We start from the raw sequence: 13,163 nt of genomic DNA, 5'->3' as shown, positions 1-13,163 counted from the left end.
AACACCAACCAAGAGCATGTTAGAGTAGAAATCATGATGAATAAGCTAAATTCATGTAGAGGATGTAATAGCCCTAAAGGTGTGTGAACCTAAGTAAAACTTCAAAATACATGCAGCAAAACTGGAAAAACTGAAAGGAGAAATAAATCCATAATTATTTATATTTGAATGTTTCAATACTTCTCATTACTATATAAAATAAGTAGTCAGAAAACCATGGAATATAGTGTTGAACAATAATATCAACAAATCAAGATTTGTCAGTTTTCTAAATGGGTGTTTTTTGTTCACTTATTGTAGAATTTTAAGAGTTCTTTATGTATTCTAGGTACTAGTCCTTTGTCAGGTGTGTGTTTTACAAATATTTTCACTCAGTCTATAGCTTGTCTTTTCATCCTCTTAACAAAGTCGTTTTCCAAGTAAATGTTTTCAATTTCTGTGAAGTCCAATTTATCAGTTTCTGTTTTTATGGATCATACCTTGGTATCAATTCTAGGAAGTCTTTGCCTACATCCTGAAGAATTTCTCCTTTTTTTCCCTAAAAGGTTTCATTTTTAGTTAATTTTTGTTTATAAGGTATGAGAGTTAGGTTTCATTTTTGCTTCTCTGTGTCCGGTTGTTCCACACTATTTGTTGAAAAGGTTTTCTCTCTTACATTGAGTTGCTTTTGTACCTTTGTTTAAAACACAGTTGAGCATATTTGTGTGTATATTCCTGGGATCTCTATTTTGTCTGTTGATCTATGTGTCTATCCCTTCAGCAGTACCACAGTTTTTTTTTTTGTTGTTGTTTTTGCGGTACGCGGGCCTCTCACTGTTGTGGCCTCTCCCGTTGCAGAGCACAGGCTCCGGACATGCAGGATAATCTTGTCTGTATCTACAAATAGTCATTGGGGAATTTGATAGGAATTATATTAAGTCTGAATATCAATTTGGGGAAAATTGACATATTCATTATATTGAGTCTTCCAGTCCATGAACACAGAATGACTCTCCACTTACAGTTGCCCCTTGAACAACACGGGTTTGAATTGTGTGAGTCCACTTATCTTCAGATATTTTTCAGTAGTAAATACTACTATTTACACAGTCCATGGTTGGTTGATTCCACAGATATAGAGCAACTGTGGATATAAAGAGCTGACTAAATTTTGTGGATTAACCCCTGTGTTGTTCAAGAGTCAAGTCTATTTAGATGATCTTTGAATTTTTTCATCAATGTTTTATAGTTTTCAGCTTACAAATCCTGTACATGTTTTGTTAGATTTACATCTAAGTATTTCAGTTTTTTGAGTGATTGTAAATGGAATTTAAGTTTTAGTATCATTGTCCACATACTCATTGCTAGTGAATTGACTTTTTTAATGTTTATCTTGCGTCTCATGACCTTGCTGAATTCACTTAGTAGCTGTAGGAGTTGGTTTGTTTGTTTTTCCATACATAGTCATGTCCTCTGCAAACAGGGACAGTTTTATTTCTTGCTTTCTTATCTATATACCTTTTATTTACTTTTTTTGCCTTATTGTACTGGCTAAAACTCAGCACTGGCTAGCACTATGTTGAATAAAAGTGATGAGAGTAGACATCACCTTTCTTTGTTATCTATCAGGGGAAAAGCATTCTGTTAATTGTTTTTTTTTGTAGATGCTCTTTATAAAGTTGAGGACTTTTTCTCCTATCATTGTTTTTCTGAAGATTTTTGTCATGAAGGGTGTTGAATTTTTTCAAATGCTTTTTCTACATCTATTGATATGACCATGTACTTTTTCTTCTTTAGCCTGGTTGATTGCATTGATTGATTTTGGGGGGTTACTGAACAACCTTGCATCACTGGAATAAATCTCACTTGGTCATGGTGTATACTTCTTATACTATATGACTGGATTTTAGTTTCCTAATAATGTGTTAAGGATTTTTGCATCCATATTCATGAGGAATATTGGTTTTTAGTTTTCATTTTTTATACTGGTGTCAGGGTAATACTGTCTTCATAAAATGAATGGAGAAGTATTTCCTTCTATTTTCTAGAAGAGATTGTTTAGAATTGGTGTTAATTCTTTAAACATTTGGTAGAATTTTCCAGTGAAACTATCTAGGCTAGGAGTTTTATTTTTTGAGAGTTTTAAAATATTAATTCAATATTTTATTGTATATTTATTTATTTTAAAGTTTTTATTTTATATTGGAGTATAGTTGATTTATAATATTGTGTTACTTTTAGGTGTACAGCAAAGTGATTCAGTTATACATATATCCATTCTTTTCCTGATTCTTTTACCATATAGGTTATTATAGAATATTGAGAGTTCCCTGTGCTATACAGTAGGTCCTTGTTGATTATCTATTTTATATATAGTGGTGTGTGTATGTTAATCCCAAACGCCTAATTTATCACTCCCCCCCACCTTTCCCCTTTGGTAACCATAGATTTGTTTTCGAAGGCTGTGAGTCTCTGTTTTGTAAGTAAGTTCATTTCTATTGTTTTTTAGATTCCACATATAAGTGATATCATATGATATTTATCTTTCTCTCTCTGACTTCATTTAGTATGATAATATCTAGGTCCATCCATGTTGCTGGAAATGGCATTATTTCATTCTTTTTTATGGCTGAGTAATATTCCATTGTATATACGTACCACATCTTCTTTATCCATTCCTCTGTTGATGGACATTTAGGTTGCTTCCATGTTTTGGCTACTGTAAATAGTGCTGCAGTGAACTCTGGGCTGCATGTATCTTTTCGAATTATGATTTTCTCTGGATATATGCCCAGGAGTGGGATTGCTGAGTCAAATGGTAGCTCTATTTTTCGTTTTTTAGAGAACCTCCATACCATTCTCCGTAGTGGTTGTACCAATTTACATTCCCACCAACAGTGTAGGAGGGTTCCCTTTTTTCCACACCCACTCTGGCATTTATTGTTGTAGACTTTTTGATGATGGCCCTTCTGACCAATGTGGTGTGATATCTCATTGTAGTTTTAGTGATGTTGAGCATGTTTTTGTGTGCTTTTTGGCCATCTGTATGTCTTCTTTGGAGAAATGTCTCTTTAGATCTTCTGCCCATTTTTTGATTGGGTTGTTTGTTTTTTTGATATTGAACTGTATGAGCTGTTTGTATACTTTAGAGAGTAAGCCCTTGTCAGTTGCATTATTTCCAAATATTTTCTCCCATTCTGTGGGTTGTCTTTTCATTTTGTTTATGGCTTCCTTTGCTGTTCAAAAGCTTTTAAGTTTCATTAGGTCTCATTTGTTTATTTTTGTTTTTATTTCCATTACTCTTAGAGGTGGATCAAAAAAGATATTGCTACAATTTATGTCAAAGAGTGTTCTGCCTATGTTTTCCTTTTAAGAGTTTTCTAGTATCTGGTCTTACATTTAGGTCTTTAATCCATTTTGAGTTTATTTTTGTGTATGGTATTAGAGAATGTTCTAATTTCATTCTTTTACTTGTAGCTGTCCAGTTTTCCCACCACCACTTATTGAAGAGACTGTCTTTTCTCCATTGTATATTCTTGCCTCCTTTGTCATAGATTAATTGACCATAGGTGCATGGGTTTATTTCTGGGCTTTCTATCCTATTCCATTGATCTATATTTCTGTTTTTGTGCAAGTACCATACTGTTTTTTGTTTGTTTGGTTTTTTTGGCTGCATTAGGTCTTCATTGCTGCACGTGAGCTTTCTCTAGTTGCGGCAAGCAGGGGCTACTCTTTGTTGTGGTGAGCGGGCTTCTCACTGCGGTGGCTTCTCCAGTTGTGGAGCATGGGCTCTAGGCACGTGGGCTTCAGTAGTTGTGTCACGTGGGCTCAGTAGTTGTGGCACACGGGCTCTAGAGCGCAGGCTAGCAGTTGTGGCGCATGGGCTTAGTTGCTCACGGCATGTGGGATCTTCCCAGACCAGGGCTCGAATCTGTGTCCCCTGCATTGGCAGGCAGATTCTTAACCAGTGCGCCACCAGGGAAGCCCTACCATACTGTGTTCATGACTGAGGCTTTATAGTATAATCTGAAGTCAGGGAGCATGATTCCTCCAGCTCTGTTTTTCTTTCTCAGGATTGCTTTGGCTATTTGGGGTCTTTTGTGTTTCTATACGAATTGTGAAATTTTTTGTTCTATGAAAAATGCCATTGGTAATTTGACAGGGATTGCATTGAATCTGTAGGTTGCCTTTTGTAGTATAATCATTTTAACAATATCGATTCTTCCAATCCAAGAGCATGGTATATCTGTCTATCTGTTTGTGTCATCTTTGATTTCTTTTATCAGTACTTTATACTCTTCAGAGTAAGGGTCTTTTGCCTCCTTAGGTGGGTTTATTCTCAGGTAATTTATTCTTTTTGATGCAATGGTAAATGGAATAGTTTTCTTAGTTTCTCTATCTGATCTTTCATTGTTATTGTGTAGAAATGTAAGAGATTTCTGTGTATTAACCTTGTATCCTGCAACTTTACCGAATTCATTGTTGAGCTCTAGTAGTTTTCTGGTAGCATCTTTAGGATTTTCTATGTATAGTAGCATGTCATCTGCAAACAGTGACAGTTTTACTTCATCTTTTCCAATTTGGATTCCTTCTGTTTCTTTTTCTTCTCTGATTGCATGTTAGGACTTCCAAAAATATGTTGAATTATAGTGATGAGAGTGTACATCCTTGTCTTGTTCCTGATCTTAGAGAAAATGCTTTCAGCTTTTCACCGTTGAGAAGGATGTTTGCTGTGGGTTTGTCATATATGGCCTTTATTATGTGGAGGTATGTTCCCTCTATTCCCACTTTCTGAAGAGTTTTTATCATGAAAGGGTGTTGAATATTTTCAAAAGCTTTTTCTGCAACTATTGAGATGGGCATATGGTTTTTATTCTTCAATTTGTTAATGTGGTGTATCACACTGATTGATTTGCTTGCAGATATCGGAAAATCCTTGCATCTCTGGGATAAATCCCACTGGATCATGGTGTATGATCCTTTTAATGTATTGTTGGATTTAGCTTGCTAGTATTCTGTTGAGGATATTTGCGTCTGTGTTCATCAGAGATATTGGACTGTAATTTTCTTTTTTGTGGTATCTTTGTCTGGTTTTGGTATCAGGGTGATGGTGGCCTCATAGAATGAGTTTGGGAGTGTTTCCTTCCTCTGCAATTTTTGGAAGAGTTTCAGAAGGATAGGTGTTATCTCTTTTCTAAATGTTTGCTGGAATTCAGCTGTGTTTGCTAGAGTTCTGGTCCTGGGCTTTTTTTTGTTGGAAGATTTTTAATCACAGTTTCAATTTCAGTACTTGTGATAGGTCTGTTCGTATTGGGTTGGCCAAAAGGTTCGTTTGGGTTTTTCCATGAAATGTTACAGGAAAACCTGAACGAACTTTTTGGCCAACTCAATATTTTCTATTTCTTCCTGGTTCAGTCTTGGAAAGTTGTACCTTTCTAAGAATTTGTCCGTTTTTTCTAGGTTATCCATTTTATTGGTGTATAGTTGCTTGTAGTAGTCTCTTATGATCCTTTGTATTTCTGTGGTGTCCATTGTAACTTTTCCGTTTCCATTTCTAATTTTATTGATTTGAGCCCTCTCCCTTTTTTTCTTGATGAGTCTGGCTAAAGGTTTATCAATTTCGTTTATCTTTTCAAAGAACCAGCTTTTAGTTTCATTGACCTTTTCTATTGTTTCCTTCATCCCTGTTTCATTTATTTCTGTTCTGATGTTTATGATTTCTTTCCTTCTACTAACTTTGGGTGTTGTCTGTTTTTCTTTCTCTAGTTGCTTTAGGTGTAATGGTAAGTGGTTTATTTGGGATTTTTCTTGTTTCCTGAGTTAAGATTGTATTGCTATAAACTTCCCTCTTAGAACTGCTTTTGCTGCATCCCATAGGTTTTGGATCATTGAGGTTTCATTTGTTTCTAGGTATGTTTTGATTTACTCTTTGATTTCTTCAGTGATCCATCAGTTGTTCAGTAATACATAGTTTAGCCTCCATATGTTTGTGTTTTTTACAGTTTTTTTCTTGTAGTTGATTTTTTTTAATTTATAAATTTTAAAATTTATTTTTGGCTGCATTGGGTCTTCGTTGCTAAGCACGGGCTTTCTGTAGTTGTGGCAAGCACGGGTTACTATTCGATGTGGTACACAGGCTTCTCATTGTGGTGGCTTCTCTTTGTTGTGGAGCATGGGCTCTAGGCGTGCGGGCTTCAGTAGTTGTGGCATGCAGGCTCAGTATTTGTGGCACACGGGCTTAATTGCTCCATGGCATGTGGGATCTTCCCAGACCAGGGCTCTAACCCGTGTCCCCTGCATTGTCAGGTGGATTCTTAACCATTGTGCCACCAGGGAAGTCCTTGTAGTTGATTTCTAATCTTATAGCACTGTGGTCAGAAAAGATGCTTGATATGATTTCAATTTACTTAAATTGACTGAGGCTTCCTTTGTGGCTTAGCTTGTGATCTATCCTGGAGAATGTTCCGTGTACACTTGTCCCTCCTCCCAACGCCAGACCCTCAGGCTGGGGAGCCTGACGTGGGGCTTAGAACTCTCACTCCTGTGGGAGAACCTCTGCGATATAATTATTTTCCAGTTTGCATGTCACCCACCTCGCAGGTATGGGATTTGATTATATCATGAAAGCACTCTTCGTACCGTCTAGTTGTGGCTTCTTCTTTGTCTTTGGATGTAGAACATCTTGTATGGTAGGTTCCAGTCTTTTTTGTCGATGGTTGTTCAGCAGTTAGTTGTAATTTTGGTATTTTCATGAGAGGAGGTGAGCTCAAGTCCTACTACCCCACCATCTTGTCTCATCCCCTCAATATTCTTATTAGTTACTGAATAGAGTTATTCAAATTATCTTATTTCATATTTGGTGAGTTTTGGTGACTTGTGTTTTTCAAAGAAGTGATCCATTTTGTCTAAATTGTCAAACTTAGGTGTGTAGAATAGTTTGTACTATTATCCTTTTAATGTCTGCAGAGTCTCTAGTGTTTCATTTCTGGTATTGATAGTTTGTTTCTTCCTTTTTTTGGTCACTCTTTCATTAGGATTTAATTTTATCTGATTTTTCTTTAAATTTCAGCTTTCTTGAGGTATAATTGCCACATAAAATTGTAAGATATTTAAAGTGTACACTGTGGTGATTTGATAAACATTTACATTGTAAAAAGATTCCCCCATCTAGTTAATTACACATCTGTCACTTAACAGATTTGTTTTTTTATGTGTGAGAATATTTTAAGTTCTACTCTCTTTGGAAATTTCATTTATACAAGAAAGTGTTATCAACTATAGTCACCATGTTTTACACTAGATCCTCAGACCTTATTTGTTTTAGATCCAGAAATTTGTACCGTTTTACCAATCTCTTCCTATTTCCCCCGCCTGCCAGCTTCTGGCAACCACTTTTCAACTTTCTCTTTCAATGAGTTTGACATTTTTTTTTCTTTTTTGATTCCACACATAAGTGTTACCATGCAATATTTGTCTTTCTTTGTCCAGCTCATTTCACTTAGCATAAAGCCCTCAGGGCCCATCCATGTTGTCAAAAATAGCAGGATTTCATTCTTTTTTATGGCTGAATAATATTCCATTTTATATAGATGTACCACATTTTTTTATCCATTCATATGTTGATGGACAATTAGGTTGTTTCCATATTTTTGCTATTGTGAGTAATACTGCAATGAACATGGGAGTGCATATACCTTGTTAAGATCCTGTTTTCATTTCCTTTGGATATATACCTGGAAGTGGGATTGCTGGATCACATGATAGTTCTATCTTTAATGTTTTGTGGAACCTCTATACTGGCTACCAATTTACATTTCCACCCACAGTGATAAGGGTTCCCTTTTTACCACATATGCACCCAACTCTTATTATCTCTCAGGTTTTTTTTGATGATAGCCATTCTAACAGGTATCTCATTGTGATCTTGATTTGCATTTCCCTGATGTTTAGTGATGTTGAGTACCTTTTCATGTACCTGTTGGCTATTTGTATATCTTCTTTGGAAAAAAAATCTGTTCAGATACTCTGCCCATTTTTTAATTGGGTTTTTCTGTTCTTTTCTGTTAAATTTTATGTCATCTTTATGTATTTTGGACATTAACTCCTATCAGATACAGGATTTGCAAATGTTGTCTCCCATTCCATAGGTTGCCTTTTCATTTTGTTGATGATTTTCTTTGCTGTGCAGAAGCTTTTTAGTTTGATGTAATCCCACTTGTCTATTTTGCTTTTGGTGTCAAATAACAAAAAAAATATTGCCAAGACTGATATAGAGGAACTTACCCCCCTGTGTTTCCTTCTAGGAGATTCATGGTTTCAATTTCATTGATATTTTAAAGAGAGCCAGCCTTTTGCCTAATTGATATTGTCTATTGGTTTTCTATTTTCAATTCCACTGATTTCTGCTCTTCATTTACTTCCTTCTGCTTCCTTTTTATGGGTTCCTGAGGTGTAGTAGCTTAGATTATTATTAATTTTAAAATTCTTTTTCAGACTCTTTTTCCTTATAGGTTATTACAGGATATTGAGAATAGTTCCCTGTGCTATACAGTAGGTCCTTGTTGGTTAAGATGTAGTTTTTTGTTTGTTTTGTTTTTAGCTTAGATTATTGATTTGAGACATTTCCTACATGCATGCCCTTAATGCTATAAATGCATTTTACAAAATGTATGCATTTGGTGCTATAAATTTCTCTCAAAACTGTTTCAGTTTCATCTTACAAGTTTTGATGTCTTGTTTTCATTTGCATTAACTCTGATGTATTTATTTTCTTGAGACTTCCTCTTTAACCATTGGATTACTTAAAAGTGTGTTACTTAGTGCCCAAATGTCCAGAAATTTTTGTGTTTTTTTTAAATTATTGATTTCTAGTTTGATTCCGTTGTGATCAGAGAACACACTCAATATGATTTTATTTGCTTTAAATTCTGTGAACATTTAAAAAGAATATGTATTCTGCTATTTTGGGTGAAATGTTCTATAAATGTCAATTAGATCCTACTGATTGATAGTTTTGTTGAGTTCTTCTATATCCTTGCTGATTTTCTATTTAGTTGTTATATCAGTTGTGGAGAGAGGATTGCTGATGACTCTAACCATATATTTGTGGATTTGTGTGTTTCTCCTTAAAGTGTTTTTTTTAAATTAAGGTAAAATTCATGTAACATAAAATTGACTACTTTAACTATTTTAAAGCAGCATTTAGTACATTCACAATATTGTGCAACCATTATCTCTGTCCAGTTCCAAAACATTTTCATTACCCCAAAAGGATACCTGCATTAAGCAGTCACTGCCCTTTCTGTGCTCTCCTAGACCCTGGCAACTACTAATCTGCTTTCTGTCTTTATGAATTTGGCTATTCTGGGTATATCATATAAGTGGGATCATACAATACGTGATCTTTTGTGTTGGGAATTTTTTTCCCCTTAGAATAATATTTTGGAGGTTTATCCATTTTGTAGCAGGTAGCAGTATTTCATTCCTTTTTTTGGCTGAGTAATAGTCCATTGCATGGATATGTAACATTTTGTTATCTATTCAACAGTTTATGGATATTTGGTTTGTTTACACCTTTTCTTTTGACTGTCGTGAATGTTACTGCTATGAACATTTGTGTACAAGTTTTTGTTTGAATATCTTTTTCAAATTCTTTTGGGTAAATACCTAGCAGTGGTATTGCTGAGTCATATGGTAATTCTGTGTTTACTTTTTTGAGGAAGTGCCCAACTGTTTTTCCACAAAGGCTGCACCATTGTACATTACTACTACCAGTGCAGGAGGGTTCCAATTTCTGCACATCCTTGCCAACACTTGTTATATTCTATCATGCTATAACACAAAAAAACTGAAACTAAAAAATTTCTAGACGAAGACATAAGAGAAGGTTGTTATAAACTTGAGAATGGCAAAAATTTTTTAGAAGGATAAAAAAGTCATGAGGCATAAAAAAAATTTATAAACTGGCTACATTGAAATTAATAATTTCCGGACTTCCCTGGTGGTGCAGTGGTTAAGAATCCGCCTGCCAAGGCAGGGGACACAGGCTCGATCCCTGGTCCGGGAAGATCCCACATGCCATGGAGCAGCTAAGCCCGTGTGCCACAACTACTGAGCCTGCGTGCCTACAGCCCGTGAGCCACGACTACTGAAGCCTGCATGCCTAGAGCCCATGCTCTGCAACAAGAGAAGCCACCGCAATGAGAAGCATGCACACCACTAAGAAGAGTAGCCCCGCTTGCCGCAACTAGAGAAAGCCCACGTGCAGCAATGAAGACCAAACGCAGCCAAAAAATAAATAAATTTTTTTTAAAAATTAATAATTTCTTAACATTGTTAGGAAAATGAAAATGCAAGCCACAGTTTGGGAGAAAATATTCCCTATATGTATATCTTACAAATAACCTTTATCCAGAATATATAAAGAACACTCATAACTTGATAAAAAATATAAAAAACCCATTTAAAAAAAATTAATTTATTTTTGGCTGCATTGGGTCTTTGTTGCTGTGCGCGGGCTTTCTTTCTAGTTGCGGCGAGCAGGGGCCACTCTTCACTGCAGTGTGTGGGCCTCTCACTGCGGTGGCTTCTCTTGTTGCAGAGCACAGGCTCCAGGTGCATGGGCTTCAGTAGTTGTGGCTCACGAGCTCCAGAGCGCAGGCTCAGCAGTTGTGGTGCACGGGCTCAGCTGCTCTGCGGCATATGGGATCTTCCTGGACCAGAGCTCGAACCCATGTCCCCTGCATCGGCAGGTGGATTCCCAACCACTGCACCACCAGGGAAGCCCCCCAGTTTTTTTAAATGAGCCAAAAGTTTGAACACTTTGTTTGTTTGTTCTGGCCACACTGCATGGCTTGCAGGATCTTAGTTCCTTGACCAGGGACTGAACCCATGCCCTAAGCAGTGACAGTGTGGAGTCCCATCCACTGGACCACCAGGGAATTCCCAAAAGTTTGAACAGTTTGTAAAACTAGATATATGAATAGCCAAGTACACAATATATTATAGCTATTAGTACTATTATTTGTAATATTATCAGCTATATAAAAATGGAACATTATTTTAGATACTGTTTCATTAATGAGGAGGAAATAGATACCATGTAAAATATCAATACTTATTTCATGTAAATCCTTAATTAACTGCATGTAAGAATATAAAATGTGTCCAGTTTTTTAAAAAAAGTATCTTAATGTAATCCACTTATAGATACCTAATGTCAAATAACCCCAAAAGCATTAAGAATATAATGATGGAGGAAGGCATAACAGGCATATATGACCAAATGGGAAGCAGGTAGGCAGGGTTATCACTAGATAAGTGGAACATCAAATGAATCCCAGATACCACAGATAAAAGGTATAATCACCAAGGGAGGTATAACAGAATGAACATTTAATCTTCCATGTAACGTTGTACTGAAGTACGTAACTTTAAAAGCTGTTAGATCGCCAAAGAAAATTTACTGGAATAATACAAGGGGAAAGGGTGTTTAAACATCACTAGAAATTAATAACAAATATTTTAAACTACTAACTGAAAATCTAAAAACTTTCTTTTCAATTATTATTGGTTGAAGAGGATATTTGCACAAAATTCAGAGGATAAGATTATGACCTATCAAAATCTATCAGGCAATTAATTATTAAATGAGAAATATTAGAAAAAACTGTGTAAGCACCCAACTCAGTAACTGAGAAAACAATATAAATTCAAGTATGAGGCAAGAATATGGAAGGAAATAATAAAGATACAAGTAGAAATAAACCAAAAATCAGGAGAACACATTAGCATTTATTAATCCAGTTGCTTAATATTGGGAGGAAAAAGATTTTACTCTGGAAAAACGTAATAAAAAAGAAAAAAGGTGAAAACAAAATTTGAAGGAATAAAGGGTCTATAAAGAGAGTAGATTAGAAAAATACTGAAAAGTTGTTCAATTATCTACTAATAAAATGAAAATCTCAATGGCATAATTTTCTGCATTAAAAATACAGTGATTTCAAAAAATGTAGGAAAACTAGACAAAATAAGATTATTAAGGATATTTCCTCTATCACAAGACTTTTGTGCCCTGCCTCACATCTTCAGTCTCACCTCTGATTTCAGTGACAGCTTTGGGGAACAGTTGTGAGGGCTCAGACGGACTCTGTGCTGACGGCTTCTTAAAGCGCAGGGGTGTGTGTGGGGGCAGGGAGGTAACATCCTTTGGGGCATCCCTCAACCAACAGTGGACAGAAATTGAGGGATAAATTCTTCTCTGCCTGGCGGCCTTTGGGAAGGTCCTAAAAGGTGCTCCATGCATTCCTCACAAGGTCCTGGCAGGATTAAGCCTCAGTTGTCTGAGGCGGTAACCAGCTCAGTGATGTACCCTTGTGTTGGCTTTTCTTCTTTCCTTGTTTTACTCTGTCCCTCACCACTGAGATTCCCTCCCCAGTAAAATATCTATATATAAGTCCTTGTTTAAGGCTCTGCTTTCAGAGGAGAACCCAGACTAAGATATCTCTAAAAAGTTTCCAGCCTCAGAGTAGTTTTACAGCAAATTACTTCAAACCTTCAGTGAACAGCTGTTCCTCAAACCACATAATGGGTTTTAGAACACAGAAAAGGATGGAAAATTATACAGTTCATATTATGTAACTACATAATCCTGATCCAGACACATCAGAGTACATGAATACTTTTCTGGTTGAAAAAACATAATAAATGGTGTGTTGTTTTGCCAAACTCTTCCCTGTTCTTTAGCCAGATGTCTTCACCATTGGATTAAACTAAAATTTGTATGGGAGATGGTTGCCAGGCATGTCAACAGTTCATTTAGTTCAATATGTACTGAATTTCTCTGTGCAAAGTATTATGATAAGCTCTGGAGGAATTCAAAGCTAACTGACACAGCATCTCTGCCTTCAGTGAGCCTTTGACTTCTATGAGATATATGGCAAATAAACACAAACTATATATTACAAAATCACTACGTGCCCAGCATCCCAAAGGAATATAAGATATGCCACCTGTGAATTTATTTTTAGTGAGGAGATGAGGCATGTATATATGGAATAAAATTAAATGATGGAATATTAAATGGTATAAGAGCTCACAAAGAGAGAGAAGTTTGAGTTAGAGTGATTAGAGAAGACTATGGAGGTAGGATTTGAAAAGAGGATTAGATAGGGATAAATGAAGAA

At 35.9% G+C, this 13,163-nt stretch overlaps 1 protein-coding gene across 5 annotated transcripts in view; it reads left to right on the top strand.

The window, feature by feature from the left end:
- MNS1 (meiosis specific nuclear structural 1) overlaps nt 1-13,163 on the top strand; it is an 83,917-nt gene that overhangs the window by 62,592 nt on the left and 8,162 nt on the right. The gene's annotated exons all lie outside the window — the stretch shown is intronic.

Source organism: Aethalodelphis obliquidens, unplaced genomic scaffold (assembly GCF_003676395.1).
Source record: "Aethalodelphis obliquidens isolate GAN/ISIS:26980383/991018 unplaced genomic scaffold, ASM367639v1 scaffold26, whole genome shotgun sequence".
Lineage (NCBI taxonomy): Eukaryota > Metazoa > Chordata > Mammalia > Artiodactyla > Delphinidae > Aethalodelphis > Aethalodelphis obliquidens.
The sequence above is the reverse complement of the archived record's forward strand: the minus strand, read 5'-3'. Positions and strand labels throughout refer to the sequence as shown.